Here is a 17,122-nt window from a genome sequence, read left to right on the forward strand (position 1 = left end):
CCTAGATCAGCTGTTCCTTTAAGATACTTAAAGATTCTTTTTACAGCTGTTAAGTGAGGTTCTCTTAGATCTGCTTGAAATCTTGCACAAAGACAGGTAGCAAACATGATATCTGGTCTACTAGCAGTTAGATAGAGAAGTGAGCCAATCATACCTCTGTAATCAGTAATATCTACTGAATTACCAGTATCCTTATCCAGTTTTATTGCAGTGGCCATGGGAGTGGATGCACTTGAACAGTCTTGCATTCCAAATTTCTTCAGCAAGTTTCTGGTGTACTTAGATTGACAAATAAAAGTGCCTTCTTCACTCTGCTTGACTTGAAGGCCCAGAAAATAACTAAGTTCTCCCATCATACTCATCTGATATCTTGACTGCATTAGTTTGGCAAACTTTTTGCAAAGTTTGTCATTTGGAGACCCAAAAATGATATCATCAACATAAATCTGGACCAAAAGTAAGTCCTTGCCATGGTTGAGATAGAATAGTGTTTTGTCAATAGTTCCTCTGTTGAATCCACTTTCCAGAAGAAACTGAGCTAAAGTCTCATACCATGCTCTAGGAGCTTGCTTAAGTCCATAAAGTGCTTTATCAAGCCTGTAGACATAATCTGAATGTTTGGAATCTACAAAGCCTGGAGGTTGTTCAACATATACTTCCTCCTCCAATTCTCCATTGAGAAAAGCACTTTTCACATCCATTTGAAAGACAGTAAATTTTTGTGAGCAGCATAAGCCATGAATATTCTTATGGCTTCTAACCTAGCAACTGGTGCAAATGTTTCATCATAGTCAATTCCTTCCTGTTGAGAATATCCTTTTGCAACCAGCCTTGCCTTGTTCCTTGTAATTATGCCATCACTATCAGTTTTATTTCTGAATACCCATTTTGTACCAACAACAGATCTATTCTTAGGTCTTGGTACTAAGGTCCAGACTTTGTTTCTTTCAAATTCATTCAACTCGTCCTGCATTGCTGGCACCCAATCAGCATCTTGAAGAGCTTCTTCCACTTTCTTTGGCTCAGACTGAGAGAGAAAAGAATTGTAAAGACATTCATTAGAAGTACCTGTTCTAGTTCTGACACCTGCATCAGGATTTCCAATTATCAAATTAGGTGTATGTGATTTTGTCCACTTCCTTGCAGATGGAAGGTTTTCTCTAGAACTGGATGCTCCCCCATGATTCATGCTGTCTTCGTTTTCATTTTCTGATGCTCCCCCTGAAACTATGCTCTCTGAGTTGGATTCTTCAGCATTTAGATTTTCAGCACTTTCAGTACTTGGCTTATCAGAACTTGACGAATCAGAACTTGAAGAGCCAGTTGTGTGTTCTGATGCTTCTTGAGATGTGATAATATCTTGAGTATGCTCCCCCTGCATTGGTGCATCTTCCTTTGACGTAGTCACCACAGTTTCAATAACATCAGAGTTTAATCCATCAGAGTTTACAGTATCAGGACTTAGACTGTCAGGACTTAAGGTATCAGAATATGAATCTTCATTTTCAAATCTCAGCTGATCATGATCAATGCAATCTTCAAGTCCAGTGATCTTCTTGTCATCAAAAGAGACATTGATAGATTCCATGACCACTTTTGTTCTCAAATTATAGACTCTGAAGGCTTTTGTGGAAAGTGGATATCCAACAAAGATTCCCTCATCAGCTTTTAGATCAAACTTGGATAGCTGTTCAGGATGAGTCTTGAGAACAAAACACTTACATCCAAATACATGAAAGTATTTCAGATTTGGCTTCTTGTTCTTCACCATCTCATATGGTGTTTTTCCCTGCTTGTTAATGAGTGTTGCATTTTGTGTAAAACAAGCAGTCTGCACAGCTTCAGCCCAGAAATAGGTTGGAAGCTTTGCTTCTTCAAGCATTGTTCGTGCAGCTTCAATGAGAGTTCTATTCTTCCTTTCAACAACTCCATTTTGTTGTGGAGTTCCAGGAGCAGAAAATTCCTGCTTTATTCCATGATTTTTGCAGAACTCTTCCATTATCAGATTCTTGAATTCAGTGCCATTATCACTCCTCAAAATTTTCACAGAATCTTTGATCAATTTATCCAGATGTTTGACATGATCAATCAGGATAGATGCAGTTTCACTTTTTGTGTGCAAGAAATACACCCATGTGTATCTGGTGAACTCATCTACTATGACCAACGCATATTTCTTCTTTGCAATAGACATGACATTCACTGGACCAAATAGATCAACATGAAGTAGATAATAAGGCTCAAGAATTGATGATTCAGTCTTGCTCTTGAATGAAGATTTTCTTTGTTTGGCATTCTGACATGAGTCACAAAGACCATCAGGAGCAAACACTGATTTTGGCAGTCCTCTCACAAGATCCTTCTTGATTAGCTCATTTATCTTGTTGAAATTTAAATGAGAGAGTTTCTTGTGCCAATTCCAGCTTTCTTCAATTGAGGCTCTACTCATCAAACAGATTGCAGAACCATCAGAACTTGTTGAAAGCTTAGCTTCATAAATGTTACCACGCCTGAATCCCTTCAGAACAACTTTTCCTTTAGATTTACTAACTATTTCACAATGTTCTGCAAAGAAATCAACATGATAACCTCTGTCACAGATTTGACTTATACTCAGTAGGTTGTGTTTAAGTCCTGAGACCAGAGCTACATCTTTAATGATGACATTCCCAAGATTGATATTGCCATATCCCAAAGTTTTTCCAATGTTGCCATCTCCATAAGAAACACTTGGGCCAGCTTTCTCCACAAAGTCTGATAGCAGGGCCTTATTTCCAGTCATATGTCCTGAACATCCACTGTCCAGAACTAAAATATTTTTCCTGTTGCCCTGCAATCAAAAAGACCACTAATTATTAGTTTTAAGGACCCAGACTTGCTTGGATCCTTTGGCCTTTTTAGGTTTGTTAACATTTGCAGCGGATTTAGCATCAGATTTTATGTTAACAGTTTTCTTATCAGAACTTATACTACCAGACTTTGAATCAGAACTTACACTAGAAGGAACAACAGAAACTTTCTTTAAAGAAGGTTTTATTTGATAATAATCATAGTACAAACTATGATATTCCTTACAAGTATAAATGGAATGCCATAAACTACCACAATGAAAACAAGGATTTTGTGGTTTGTATCTAACAGACTGACTCTTAACTCCTGATTTTGAAGATAAGGAGTTAATATTCTTATTCTTCCTGCAAAAAGAAGCCAGATGGTTAGAATTTCCACAGTTATGACATGCTTTCCTAGGAGCATCAGGAACAGATTTATAGTTATTGCTTTTATTCACACCTTCCTTTCCATTCCTGTTTTTCCTAGGTGATTTTACCTTGTTTGCATTCTTAACATCTTTCAGCTTATGCTTAAGCTGCTTCTTTGTCATTAAGCCTATGTTAACTTCAGCTGTCTTTTCCTGTTTTAGTTTGTCAGAAGCTAATTCCTTTTTAACTTCTGATTTCTCATTTTCAGATTTTTCAGTTACAAACTTAACAGGTTTTAACTTCGGCTTTTGCTTATCAACCGGCTTAATTTCTACAGTTCCTTTTTCATTTTTATTTTCTCCATAACCTAAGCCCTCTTTCCAGTTTCCACTGCTTAGCAAATTTTGAGTTGTTTTGCCAGAGTTAGTCCAAGTCCTAATAATCTCTCTCTCCTTTTCTAACTCAGTTTTTAGAGATTCATTCATTTTTAGCACTTCATCCCTAACATAAAAAGCATCATCTCTATCCTTCTGAGTTTGATGGAACATGACTAACTCTTTTTCTAAGAAATCATTTCTTTTCCTAAAAGCAAGATTTTCAGAAGTTAATCTTTCACATGTTAAAGTTTGATCTCTATAACTAACAAACATGGTTTTAAGATATCTTCTCAACTCATTAATATCATCAGTATGAAAAGCATAAGTAGTCTGAGGTACCTTTGTTTCAGCAGCTTCAGAACTGCTCTCAGAATTTGATTTATCAGCATTTGCCATCAATGCATAGTTCTCCTCACTTTCAGAGTCTGAGGTGTCTGTCCAGCTTTTCTACTTTGTGACAAGAGCTTTGCCTTTGTCACTCTTGGTCTTCTTGCAATCAGGAGATATGTGGCCTTTCTCACCACAATTATAACATTTAACATTGGCGTAATCTCCTCTGTCAGACTTTCCTCCTCTTCCTTCAGATCTTCTGAAATTCTTCTTATCAGAACTTATGCCTTTCCTGGAAAACTTCTTTCCCTTCCTGAACTTCTTGTATGCAATCTTTGTGATTCCTTTCACCATAAGAGCACACAGCTTCATCATCTCCTCATCAGCATCAGTTTCAGGCAAGCTTTCAGAATCTGAGTCATCATCACTCTCAGAACTTGATGACTCAGTATCAGACTTTATGAAAAGAGCTTTACCCTTGTCTTTCTTTGAGGAAGGTGCTTTGGGGGATTCCTCTTCAGCCTTGAGAGCAACTGTCCTTGACTTTCCTCCTTTCCTCTTGCTTCTTTGTTCCATCTCAAGTTCATGAGTCTTGAGCATTCCATAGATTTCATCAAGAGTTGTTTCATCGAGATTGTAGTTGTCTCTTATTGTTGTTGCCTTCAAATCCCAGCATTCAGGAAGAGCTAACAGGAATTTTAGGTTGGTATCTTCAAGATCATACTCTTTATCAACCAATGACAAATCATTCAAAAGTTTGACAAATCTATCATATAAATCATTCAATGACTCATTAGATTTTGAGTTAAAATGTTCATACTCTTGAGTGAGTATTGTCTTCCTGTTCTTCTTAACTGTTTCAGTTCCTTGACACCTTATCTCCAGTGCATCCCATATCTCCTTGGCAGTCTTACAGTTGATTACCCTGTTTGACATTACATTATCAATGGCACTATGCAGTAAGTGTCGTACCTTGGCATCCTTAGCAATAGATGCTATATCTTCAGCAGTGTAATCACTCTTTTCCTTTGGTACAGTCATTTCATCTTCTTCATCTTGCTCTCGGCTTTTCTTCATAAACCAAGGAGGAAATTTCAAAAAAATCAAGCTACATACCTTCATAATTCAAGAGGTTTGTTTCTTTAGCTTCCATAATTCATAACTAAGACGAGCCATAAGTTTAAGCTCAAGATTCCATGCTTAGCATAGCTAATCAATTCATCAAAGTTCTTGGTGAATAGTGTTTTTCAAGAAACTAAAATTTGTGTTCTTGAAGTTTTGTTTAGATTAAGCTTGGATAAGGACTTTAAGGGTGATTCCAAGCCATTCTCTTGATTCTCCACTCTCCAAGGAAGGTATAACCCCTCCAAACCCTAACTTTATTTGAGTAATTAGGTTTAGTTTTGTTGTTATAATTCATGAGAGGTTTGCTAGTGGTAAATGTAGAGATTAGTTGATTTTGTGAAGTTTTTGGAGTGGTAATTCTTGGATTGTTGATTAATGAACATTAAGTGTAGCTAAATTCAAGTTTAAGAATAAGTATAAATTGTTAATGTTGAGTGTTGGGGCTGTTATGATGTGTTTTGGATGGATGTTGGTTGTAAGATTGATTTGTGGTTGAATTGTGGTGGATTTGGAATGATATAAATTTGGGAAATCGCGTAAACATAGCCGTCGTAATGTCCGATTTACTTTAGAATGCTTTTGTTCATAACATTAGGACCCGAGAACTCCCTGCTAGGTTTTGACCATTGCCATGTTTAGATAGTTCATGTTACGAGCTTCGTTTTGATATGTAGTTCGCTTGATTCCGATGTACGGTTTAGGAGAAACGACCGTTTTAAGTAACGGCGTTTCGCGAACAAAACATTTCCCCTCGCCTTATTTTGAAACCTTGGTTAAAGACCTTAAAGGACTAATTGGAGTATGAAACAATTATGGTAAGAGTGTTAGGCAGTTGGTAAGACACTCATGAAGGAATCGCCTTAAAACTCATAATGGTTAAATTATTAAAAATGGTGGAGCCGAGGGTACTCGAGTAACTTAAGAGAATCAGTAAGCGCAAAACAAGCGTTAGAGTCTAAGTTAGTTAAAGTATAGATTTACAAGTGACTTTGGTTTCATTCCAACTCACATGTTGTTTATAGGTTACCAGACTCGTCCCGAGCCATTTGTAACCCCCAGTCGCTCAGGCAAGTTTTCTATCCGTTATACTGTTGTTGTGATGTATACACTTGTATATGCATTATCTTGTAATAGATGCATGATGGTTATATTAGCAAATTCTTGCGATATATTGTAGCATGTGATATGGTACATATGCATGCCTGTTTCGTATTCTTGCCATATATATCTGTTGGTTCAGTTGATAATACCTATGCTAGAGAATAGCGGTAATTTGCATATACCCTTAGTATAGGGACCCAAAGGTGAAAACATTTTCTAAAACCAGGAGTCGAGGATCCCGAGTAGATTTTATATATATATATTTATATATATATGGTTATAGTTTTCAAAACTATTAATCGAATAAGGTTTATTCGATAACTTTATTTTATTAATGAATATTATCTTGAATATTCATTCGAGGACTTATGACTCCTTTATATTATTTATTAAATATTACTTGGATATTCATTTGAGGATGTATGACTCCTTTATTTTATTTAATGAATATTATTTATAATATTCATTCGAGGTATTATGACTCCGCTTATTATTTATTAATATTCTTTATTTTATTAAAGAATAAGGTTCGATAATCAAACTTACTTTTGATATTCAAATAAAGATATTACTTTCGTATAAGTATATCTTTGATTATTTACTATTCATTTCAAGTATAAGTTTTCCAACTTCTACCTCAATTATTCTTTATGGGAATATTATTTAAAAAATAATATTCAGACATTTCTTTATATTGAGACTGATTTACTTTATTAAATCAGCATTATTCCAAACACTCTTTAAAGTGTTTTCAAGTCTTTAAAATGATTTTCAAAAGTTAGAGCGGATCCCAAAACTCATTTTTAAATTTAAGATCTTCCTTTTAAAAAGGGGATTTAAATACTCGCTCAAAACCGGAGGGATCCGGCTCTGTGGTGTATTTTATATTTACAACAAGGTTGTTGTCTTGATAAAAGAGTTTTTGATTACTTACCCAACACTCGGGAAGTAAAATTCTTGGAACAAGTTAATCCATTAACAGGCATCGCCTGGGAAATATCGGTGAGTTTTCCTTTCCAACTAGATACGACTTCTTGGTGGAGCCGTATCAACAAGTTTCTACTTGGGGAAAGTGGGAACGAGCTTTACGTTTCAGAGTCATGGATTTCATCTGAACTAGGAGTGGCGTAAGTGGTCGAGTGGCGCCGGCCCAGCCTTATTATATTGGCCCAAATGGCCTGGAAGTTCCGCTAAGGCGGTCCATTCCTTAGGAGTTCAGTGTTCGGTTGACAAGTAAATCCGACAGGTTCTCCTCTACATGTAGAAAATGGTGGGGTTGCACTACTACGACTGATCATCGTAAGTGGTCTTCCTGGCGCGGCAAACTCCCGTAATGAGTTCATCATCCAATTGGATATTTCTGCAACACTACCCAGAGCACTTCGATAGAAAGGCTACGGTTGGGAGATTGTTGAGTGTTGGCAGGGTCAAGTTTTCAAAATGATGTTTGCATCAAATGAAGTATCTCATAACTTCATTTTATTTTGATGATATTTTAAAGGTTGAATCTATTCAAGTATTATCTTGTAGTCTCATCTATGTGATGAACTTTTGAACTAATTATAACTTGAACGGTGGTAGTTCAAGTAGTATTTGGAAAAGATATAAGTATATTGGAGTATCTTGTAACTTCATCTTTTAAACTTATATCTAGTAAATGATTATCTTATTCATGTCAAAGATTTTCAGAAAAACGTTGAGACAAGGTTAGATATATGAGATCACCTTGCAACGATAGTTTTATACAGTTATAAACTGGAACTCTGTGTATATTATGCATGGAAGAGGACTTCCAAGATTTTGAAAAGTATATATGTATATATACTGAATATTTTGCGACTTCATCGCATTAAGATATCAAACTTGGTTCATTTCTTTTGACCAAGACTTTCATGAGTACTATGAGAAGGCTCATATACTGTAAATCATTATACATATTATTTTGGTGGGCTTGCTGCTCACCCTTGCTTTCTTCTTTCATCACACAACAACAGATAGAAAAGATGAACAGGACCAAGCTCCCAATTCGCGAGCGGATAGGAAACGTTCCGCAGTTTCCTATAGGCGTTGATGTCGCTGTAGCTGAGGTAGGAGATACCAATAGGCTAGGCTTCAACTTTAGATGTACCAGATTTATGTATATTTATGAATTGTAATAATGGCAAAGAAAATGTAAATTTATTCAGAAACCTTATTAAGGTGTATTGGCATATAATTGTGGAATAAAACGACTTGTGATTATTTTTGGATATTCATCTCTGAGACTATAACTTGTGGTGTGTGTGTTTATTGTGGGGTCACAGTACAGAGTAGTTGATTGTTTATTAAGATTGGGTGTTATTAAGGAAAATGGAACTCGTGACAACCCGCATCCCCGACCCCAGATTTGGGGGTGTTACAGTAAGTAATCAATTCATTTATCAAAACAGCAACCTTGTTGCGAATATAAAATACACCACAGAGCCGGATCCCTCAGGTTTTGAGCGAGTATTTAAATCCCTTCGAAAGGAGGATCTTAAATATAAAAATGAGTTTTGGGATCCGCCCTAACTTTTAAAAAAATCAATTTGAAGTCTCGAAAACATTTTTAAGAATGTTCGGAGTAATGCTCATTTAATAAAATAAACCAGTCCCAATATATTAGAAAATATCTGAATATTATTATTTAAATAATATTCCCATAAAGAATAGTCTTTATAAAAATAATTGAATTAGAAGTTTTAAAACTCATACTTGAAATAAATATTAAATAACCAAAGATATACTTATACGAAAGTACGATCTTTATTTGAATAATCGAAAATAAGTTTGATTATCGAAACATTATTCTTTAATAAGATAAAGAATATTATTTAGTAAATAAGCGGAGTCATAAGTCCTCGAATGAATATTCAAAATAATATTCATTAAATAGAATAAACAGAGTCATAAGTCCTCGAATGAATATTCAAGATAATATTCCTTAAATAAAATAAACTGAGTCATAAGTCCTCGAATGAATATTCAAAGTAATATTCATTAGTAAAAATAAAGTTATCAAATAAACCTTATTCGATTAATAGTTTTGAAAACTATATCTATATATATAAATATATATATAATATACCTGGGAACATCGACTCCCGGTTTTAGAAAATGTTCGCCTTTGGGTCCCCTATACTAAGGGTATACACAACTACTGCTTATCTCTAGCATAGGTATTATGCAATCATAAGCATTGGAATCAACATATAGATATTAAGATTATGAAACAGACATTGTTGTGAATATGTTGTGTACTTGATGATTACCTAAACAAAACATCTAAGTAGATTTTACTTAGTGAAATAATGTAGCACTCGACGGATAAGAATTATAGTCCCGACGGATAACTCATTATAGTCCCGACGGATGATTAACTTATTATCCATCGAGTGAGTAGCTTATGTAATAATAAGTTTGTAGCACAGTGTTGTATGCACCTTTGTATAGAATCTGTAGTAGCATATAAGTCATGTTGAATTTAACTAGATATGCAGAATAGGTTGATTAACTGTACATAAGCAATGTCTTGTAATTCTGTATAAGTGAAATGAAGTCAAGTGCCAAAATAGCTACCAACGGATGATTAACAAAGCTTCGACGGATGATCAAATGACTATCAACGGATGTTTAACATAGCAGTCGACGGATGATCAATTAAGTCATCGACGGATAATCAATTAAGTCATCGACGGATGATCTGAAAGTCGATGGATGATCATATCAAGATTCAAACATCAGTTGAACAGTGAAAGCTGACACACAGCCTTTGAGTTGGATACAAGTACACTGTGGAAGCCCATTAACTGGGTAATAGAGGACAAAAAGCAGCAAAGATCAAGACTGTTAGATTTTATATTTGTTCAATACTTTTGACTTTGTAATCTTGGTAATATATAAACCAAGAGAGTAGCAAATAGAAAAATAACTGAGATAGCTAAGAAACAACAACAGAGAAATCTTTGTAAGCACTATCTTTAGCATTTCCTCTGTTCTTAGCAGTTTTATTTGTGTAAGCAGCTGTGAGCATTTCTGCACACAGAGTCCTCTCGATATATTAAATATATCTCTGGTAGAATTGTTTAAATCCACCAAAAAGTTTTTTAAAGACTCTTGTTTTTAATTACTTATATTTTGATTCATTCAAGTTTACATTCCGCATTGTGCTAATCAAAACAAATATATTCTTAATCGAGTTGAACATTTTTATTTCAAGAAAAAGGTTCAAGAATTCCATTCAACCCCCTTCTGTAATTCTTGCTATATTGTTAAGGGACTAACAATTGGTATCAGAGCAAGCTCTTAATCTACAAAGAGTTTAAAGATCAGAACAATTCAGCAAGATGAACAAGAAAGATGTTGGAGTCAAGATTTCTTTTCTTGATAAAGATAATTACCATCATTGGAAGGTAAAGATGCATCTTCACATGCTTTCTCAAGATGAGGCCTATGTGGACTGAATAGAAAGAGGCCCTCATGTTCCAATGAGAGCTGCAACAGGAAATGAACCATCTGTTCCAAAGCCAAGGCATGAATGGTCTGATCCTGATATTGAACAAGTCAGGAAAGATAAAAAGGCCATGAACATTCTGTTCAATGGTGTTGATGCAGACATGTTTGATAACATCATCAACTGCAAGACTGCCAAGGAAGTTTGAGACACAATACATATAATCTGTGATGGTACTGAGCAAGTAAGAGAAAATAAAATACAGCTCCTGATTCAGCAATATGAGCATTTTCACAATGAAGAAAGTGAGTCACTCATTGACATTTTTAGTAGATTCCAAAAGCTACTAAATGCTCTTAAATTGCATGGAAGAGTCTATCAGACTAAAGACTCCAATCTGAAATTTCTCAGATCTCTTCCAAAGGAATGGAAACCAATGACAGTCTCATTGAGAAACTCACAAGATTATAAGGAGTTTACTTTGGAGAGACTGTATGGCATTCTGAAGACCTATGAGCTTGAGATAGAGCAGGATGAAAGAATGGAGAGAGGAAAGAAGAAAGGAGGATCCATATCACTAGTGGCTGAACTGGAAAAGGAGAAGGAAGTGAAGATGGAAGCTGTGGAATCAACTTCAAAGGCCTGTGAAAGCAAGGGTAAAGGGCTAGCTGCAGAAAGTGAAGATTCATTGAGCCAAGATGACATGGAGGACATTGATGAGCACCTAGCATTCCTTTCAAGAAGATTTGCCAAGCTCAAGTTCAAGAAGAACTTTGGAGCTGCCAAGCCAAATAGAAACATGGTGGATAAATCAAAATTCAAGTGTTTCAAATGTGGCTTGGCAGGGCATTTTGCAAATGAGTGTAGAAAGTCAGATTCCAGTAAGAAAAGATTTGAGTCTGTGGATTATAAGCAAAAATACTTTGATCTACTCAAACAGAAGGAAAGGGCTTTTATTACACAAGAGAATGACTGGGCAGCTGATGGTTTGGATGAAGATGAGGATGTCAGCTATGTCAATCTAGCCCTTATGGCCAAGTCTGATGAAACAGAGACAAGTTCCTCAAGCAATCAGGTAATCACTACAAACCTTGCACATTTATCTAAAGCTGAGTGTAATGATGCAATAAATGACATGTCTACAAAATTGTATTGTAAAAACCCCAATTTTTGGATATTTTTGAAACCCTTATGAATAGTGATTTTGCAGATTATGCTGAATGAGAAAACTTTTCATGCCACACTATGTAGGGGTTCTGTTATTAATCTTCTGGGATATTATTAGTACTCTATATGGTATATAAGTGTATGTAAAGATCGTCAGAATCCAATTCCGAACACTTTGATTTTTTCCGGAAATCCACTAGATATGGAAAGAATTGAGTATAAGGTAACAGGATAAAAAGGATTTAAATTAAAGGATTATAAGAGAGGATCATAAAAGGAATATAATGTATTGAGAAAGGTTAAGGAAACCCAATTAATAAGATCCCGGGTATGATCCCTTAAACGATAAACGAAAACGAAAGTTAAGCGAACCGTATAACAGATCAGCGGTCATTAGACAAACAATTAGGAAGTTAATCAAGGAGGTTAGGGATGATGAGGTCATCCAACCAATAAGGAGGGACAAGTAAGGGATGATGACATAATAAGGTGATGTAAGCATGACATAGGAGGGAAGGAGGTGTGAATGAATGATAACCACACAAAGTTCAAGGTTATTAAGGTAATTAACCACAATCTAAACAAAAACAACCAACCAAAAAACAAATAAAAGCAAAAAAACACAAAAATCTCTCTTTCTCCAAGCTTGCTCTCGGCTTTTCTTCTTTTTCAAAGAAGAAATTTTCAAAAATCAAGTTCCAAGCATTGTTAAATCACAAGGTAATTATCTAAGGTTCCTTGTACATAGATATGGATGTCCTATAAGTTTAAGCTTCTAATTCCTTCACAATCTCTTCCAATAAATCAAGGAAGAAGATGGTGAATAGTAACCTTCAAGAAATAACTTTGGTTTTCTTGATTTTTTATGAAAGTTCAAGGTAGCTTAAGCATAGATCAAGGCTTCCATGGGCATTCCATGGATCTTTCATTGATTAAAAGCTCCAAGGAAGGTATAAAATCCAAACCCTAGCTTTAGTTTTGAGTAATTAGGAATGAATATGATTGATATAGTATATGTGAAGCATGATGCTTGTTTGTTTAAAGTTTGGTTGAGTTTGTAGAGATTAGTGGGTTTTGTGGTGTTTTTGGAGTTGTAAATCTTGATAATTAGTTAAAGAACTTAAGTAAAGCTTTTAGTTCATATGGGGAATAAGTATAAATTGTTAATGTTGATTTGTTGGGGCTGTTATGATGTAGTATGGATGTAGTTTTGATTTGGTTGTGATTGTGGATTGATTGGTGGTTGCATTGGAATGGTATAAAATTTGGGAAATCGCGTAAACATAGCCGTCGTAATGCCCGATTTACCGTAGACTGTTTTTGATCTTAACATCAGAACCCTTAAACTCACTGTTAGCTTTTTACCATTGCCATGTTTGGATAGTTCATGTTACGAGCTTCGTTTTGATATGTGGTTCGTTTGATTCCGATGTACGGTTTAGGAGAAACGACCGTTTTAAGTAACGACGTTTCGCGAACGAAACATTACCCCTCGCCTTATTTTGAAACCTTGGTTAAGGACCTTAAATGACTAATTGGGGTAAGAAACAATTACGTAAAGTGTATTAGGCAGTTGGTAAGGTACTCGCAAAAGAATCGCCTTAAAACCCTTAATGGTTAATTTATTAAAAATGGTGGAGCCGAGGGTACTCGAGCGACTTAAGTAAATCGTTAAGCGCGAAAGCGAACATTAGGACTCTAAATGGTTAAAGTCTAGTTTCTTAAGCGACCAGGGTCTAATTCTGACTTATGTTGTTGTTCATAGGTTATCGGACCCACTCTAAGCTTAAGCCTATCCGGGAGCACTCCGCAAGTTTTTTACCCGTATAACTGTTGTTGTGATGTATATGTGTATATGCATGATCTTGCGATAAATGCATATTTGTTATTAGCAAATTCTTGCGATATATTTTAGCATGTGATATGGTATATATGCATGCCTGTTTCGTATTCTTGATACATATATCTGTTGATTCAGTTGATAATACCTATGCTAGAGATAAGCGGTAATTTGCATATACCCTTAGTATAGGGGACCCAAAGGTGAACTTTTTTCTAAAACCGGGAGTCGATGCTCCCGAGTATACATATATATATATATATATTTATATATATATATATATATGAATAGTTTTTAAAACTATGAATCAAATAAGGTTTATTCGATAACCTTATTTTATTAATGAATATTATTTTGAATATTCATTCGAGGACTTATGACTCCGTTTATTTTACTAATGAATATTATTTTGAATATTCATTCGAGGGCTTATGACTCCGTTTATTTTATTTAATGAATATTATTTTGAATATTCATTTGAGGGCTTATGACTCCGTTTACTTTATTTAATGAATATTATTTTGAATATTCATTCGAGGACTTATGACTCCGTTTATTTTACTATTGAATATTATTTGAATATTCATTCGAGGGCTTATGACTCTGTTTATTTTATTAATGAATATTATTTTGAATATTCATTCGAGGACTTATGACTCAGATTAATTACTAATTATTATTCTTTATTTTATTAAGGAATAATGTGTCGATAATCAAACTCACTTTTGATTATTCAAATAAAGATAGTACTTTCGTATAAGTATATCTTTGGTTATTTAATATTCATTGCAAGTATAATTTTTAAAACTTCTACTTCAATTATTTTTATAAAGATTATTCTTTATGAGAATATTATTTAAATAATAATATTCAGATATTTTCTAATATATTGGGACTGATTTATTTTATTAAATCAGCATCACCCCAAACATTCTTAAAAATATTTTGCGAGTCTTCAAAATGATTTTTAAAAGTTAGAGCGGATCCCAAAACTCATTTTTATATTTAAGATCCTCCTTTCGAAGGGGATTTAAATACTCGCTAAAAACCTGAGGGATCCGGCTCTGTGGTGTGTTTTATATTTGCAACAAGGTTGCTGTCTTGATAAAAGAATTTTGATTACTTACCCAACACTCGGGAAGTAAAATTCTTGGAACAAGTTAATCCATTAACAGGCATCGCCTGGGAAATATCGGTGAGTTTTCCTTTCCAACTAGATACGACTTCTTGGTGGAGCCGTATCAACAAGTTTCTACTTGGGGAAAGTGGGGACGAGCTTTACGTTTCAGAGTCATGGATTTCATCTGAACTAGGAGTGGCGTAAGTGGTCGAGTAGCGCCGGCCCAGCCTTATTATATTGGCCCAAATGGGCTGGAAATTCCGCTAAGGCGGTCCATTCCTTAGGAGTTCAGTGTTCGGTTGACAAGTAAATCCGACAGGTTCTCCTCTACATGTAGAAAATGGTGGGGTTGCACTACTACGACTGATCATCGTAAGTGGTCTTCCTGGCGCGGTAAACTCCCGTAATGAGTCCATCATCCAATTGGATATTTCTGCAACACTACCCAGAGCACTTCGATAGAAAGGCTACGGTTGGGCGATTGTTGAGTGTTGGCAGGGTCAAGTTTTCAAAATGATGTTTGTATCAAATGAAGTATCTCATAACTTCATTTTATTTTGATGATATTTTAAAGATTGAATCTATTCAAGTATTATCTTGTAGTCTCATCTATGTGATGAACTTTTGAACTAATTATAACTTGAACGGTGGTAGTTCAAGTAGTATTTGGAAAAGATATAAGTATATTGGAGTATCTTGTAACTTCATCTTTTAAACTTATATCTAGTAAATGATTATCTTATTCATGTCAAAGATTTTCAGAAAAACGTTGAGACAAGGTTAGATATATGAGATCACCTTGCAACGATAGTTTTATACAGTTATAAACTGGAACTCTGTGTATATTATGCATGGAAGAGGACTTCCAAGATTTTGAAAAGTATATATGTATATATACTGAATATTTTGCGACTTCATCGCATTAAGATATCAAACTTGGTTCATTTCTTTTGACCAAGACTTTCATGAGTACTATGAGAAGGCTCATATACTGTAAATCATTATACATATTATTTTGGTGGGCTTGCTGCTCACCCTTGCTTTCTTCTTTCATCACACAACAACAGATAGAAAAGATGAACAGGACCAAGCTCCCAATTCGCGAGCGGATAGGAAACGTTCCGCAGTTTCCTATAGGCATTGATGTCGCTGTAGCTGAGGTAGGAACTACCAATAGGCTAGGCTTCAACTTTTGATGTACCAGATTTATGTATATTTATGAATTGTAATAATGGCAAAGAAATGTAAATTTATTCAGAAACCCTTTTAAGGTGTATTGGCATATAATTGTGGAATAAAACGACTTGTGATTATTTTTGGATATTCATCTCTGAGACAATAACTTGTGGTGTGTGTGTTTATTGTGGGGTCACAGTACAGAGTAGTTGATTATTTATTAAGATTGGGTGTTATTAAGGGAAATGGAACTCGTGACAGCCCGGATCCCCGACCCCGGATTTGGGGGTGTTACAGAAATGGTATCAGAGCTAAGCGTTATAAACCTCAGAGATGATGTGACGTTAAGATAATAACTAAGATTATAAGAACTCTTGCCAAGTTCATAGTCGGGCTACCTAACGTAGTACTGACAGTTAAAACCCTTATGGGAACCCTTATAAATATCGTGATAGAAGCGTAGTTCATTATCGTATATGGTAGCGGGACACCGAACCCTGAGGTTGAGGAGTAACAGCGCGATGATGTTTTATTACTAATTGGAGATCGGATTGTGGATCCGATAGAGCGTCCTAACGCAGGACCGGATGATGTTGATATTGAGGATGTAACGGTTGAGGATGTTGTCCTAGAAGGGATTGTTGCTGAGGAGGATCCCGTGAAGGATCCTGACAAGAATGAATAAAGGACCATTGAGGAATTGATGACCATGGTTAGGGCAACTCCCAGAGGTAGGATTGGCCGGTCACTACCGGAGGTTCGTTCAAGTTTGTAAAGATAGTAGCCCCTTTAACGCGGCTTACTCGTAAGACTGAGAAGTTCGAATGGACAGAGAAATGCGAGAACAACTTTTAAGAACCGAAGCAAAGGTTGGTGACGTTCCCTATGTTGGCGTTGCCGAATGGAAAATGAGATTTTGTGAAGCGTAGTGACGCTTTGCATAAGGAATTAGGGTGCTTCTTATACAACACAGGAAGGTAATCGCGTACGCGTCAAGACAATTAAGGGAATATAAAATTCGATATCCCCACCCATGAGCTTGGGCTCGTGGCAATAGTTTTGCCCTAAAGATTGGAGGCACTACTTGTATGGAGAAAAGTGCGAGATTTACACAAGCCATAAGTGCTCTAGTACATTTTCACGCAGAAAGAGCTCAACATGCGCCAAATGAGGTGGTTAGAGCTAATCAAGAATTATGATTGGGAGATTCTTTAT

This window comes from Apium graveolens, chromosome 3, assembly GCF_009905375.1.
Source record: "Apium graveolens cultivar Ventura chromosome 3, ASM990537v1, whole genome shotgun sequence".
Classification (NCBI taxonomy): Eukaryota; Viridiplantae; Streptophyta; class Magnoliopsida; order Apiales; family Apiaceae; genus Apium; species Apium graveolens.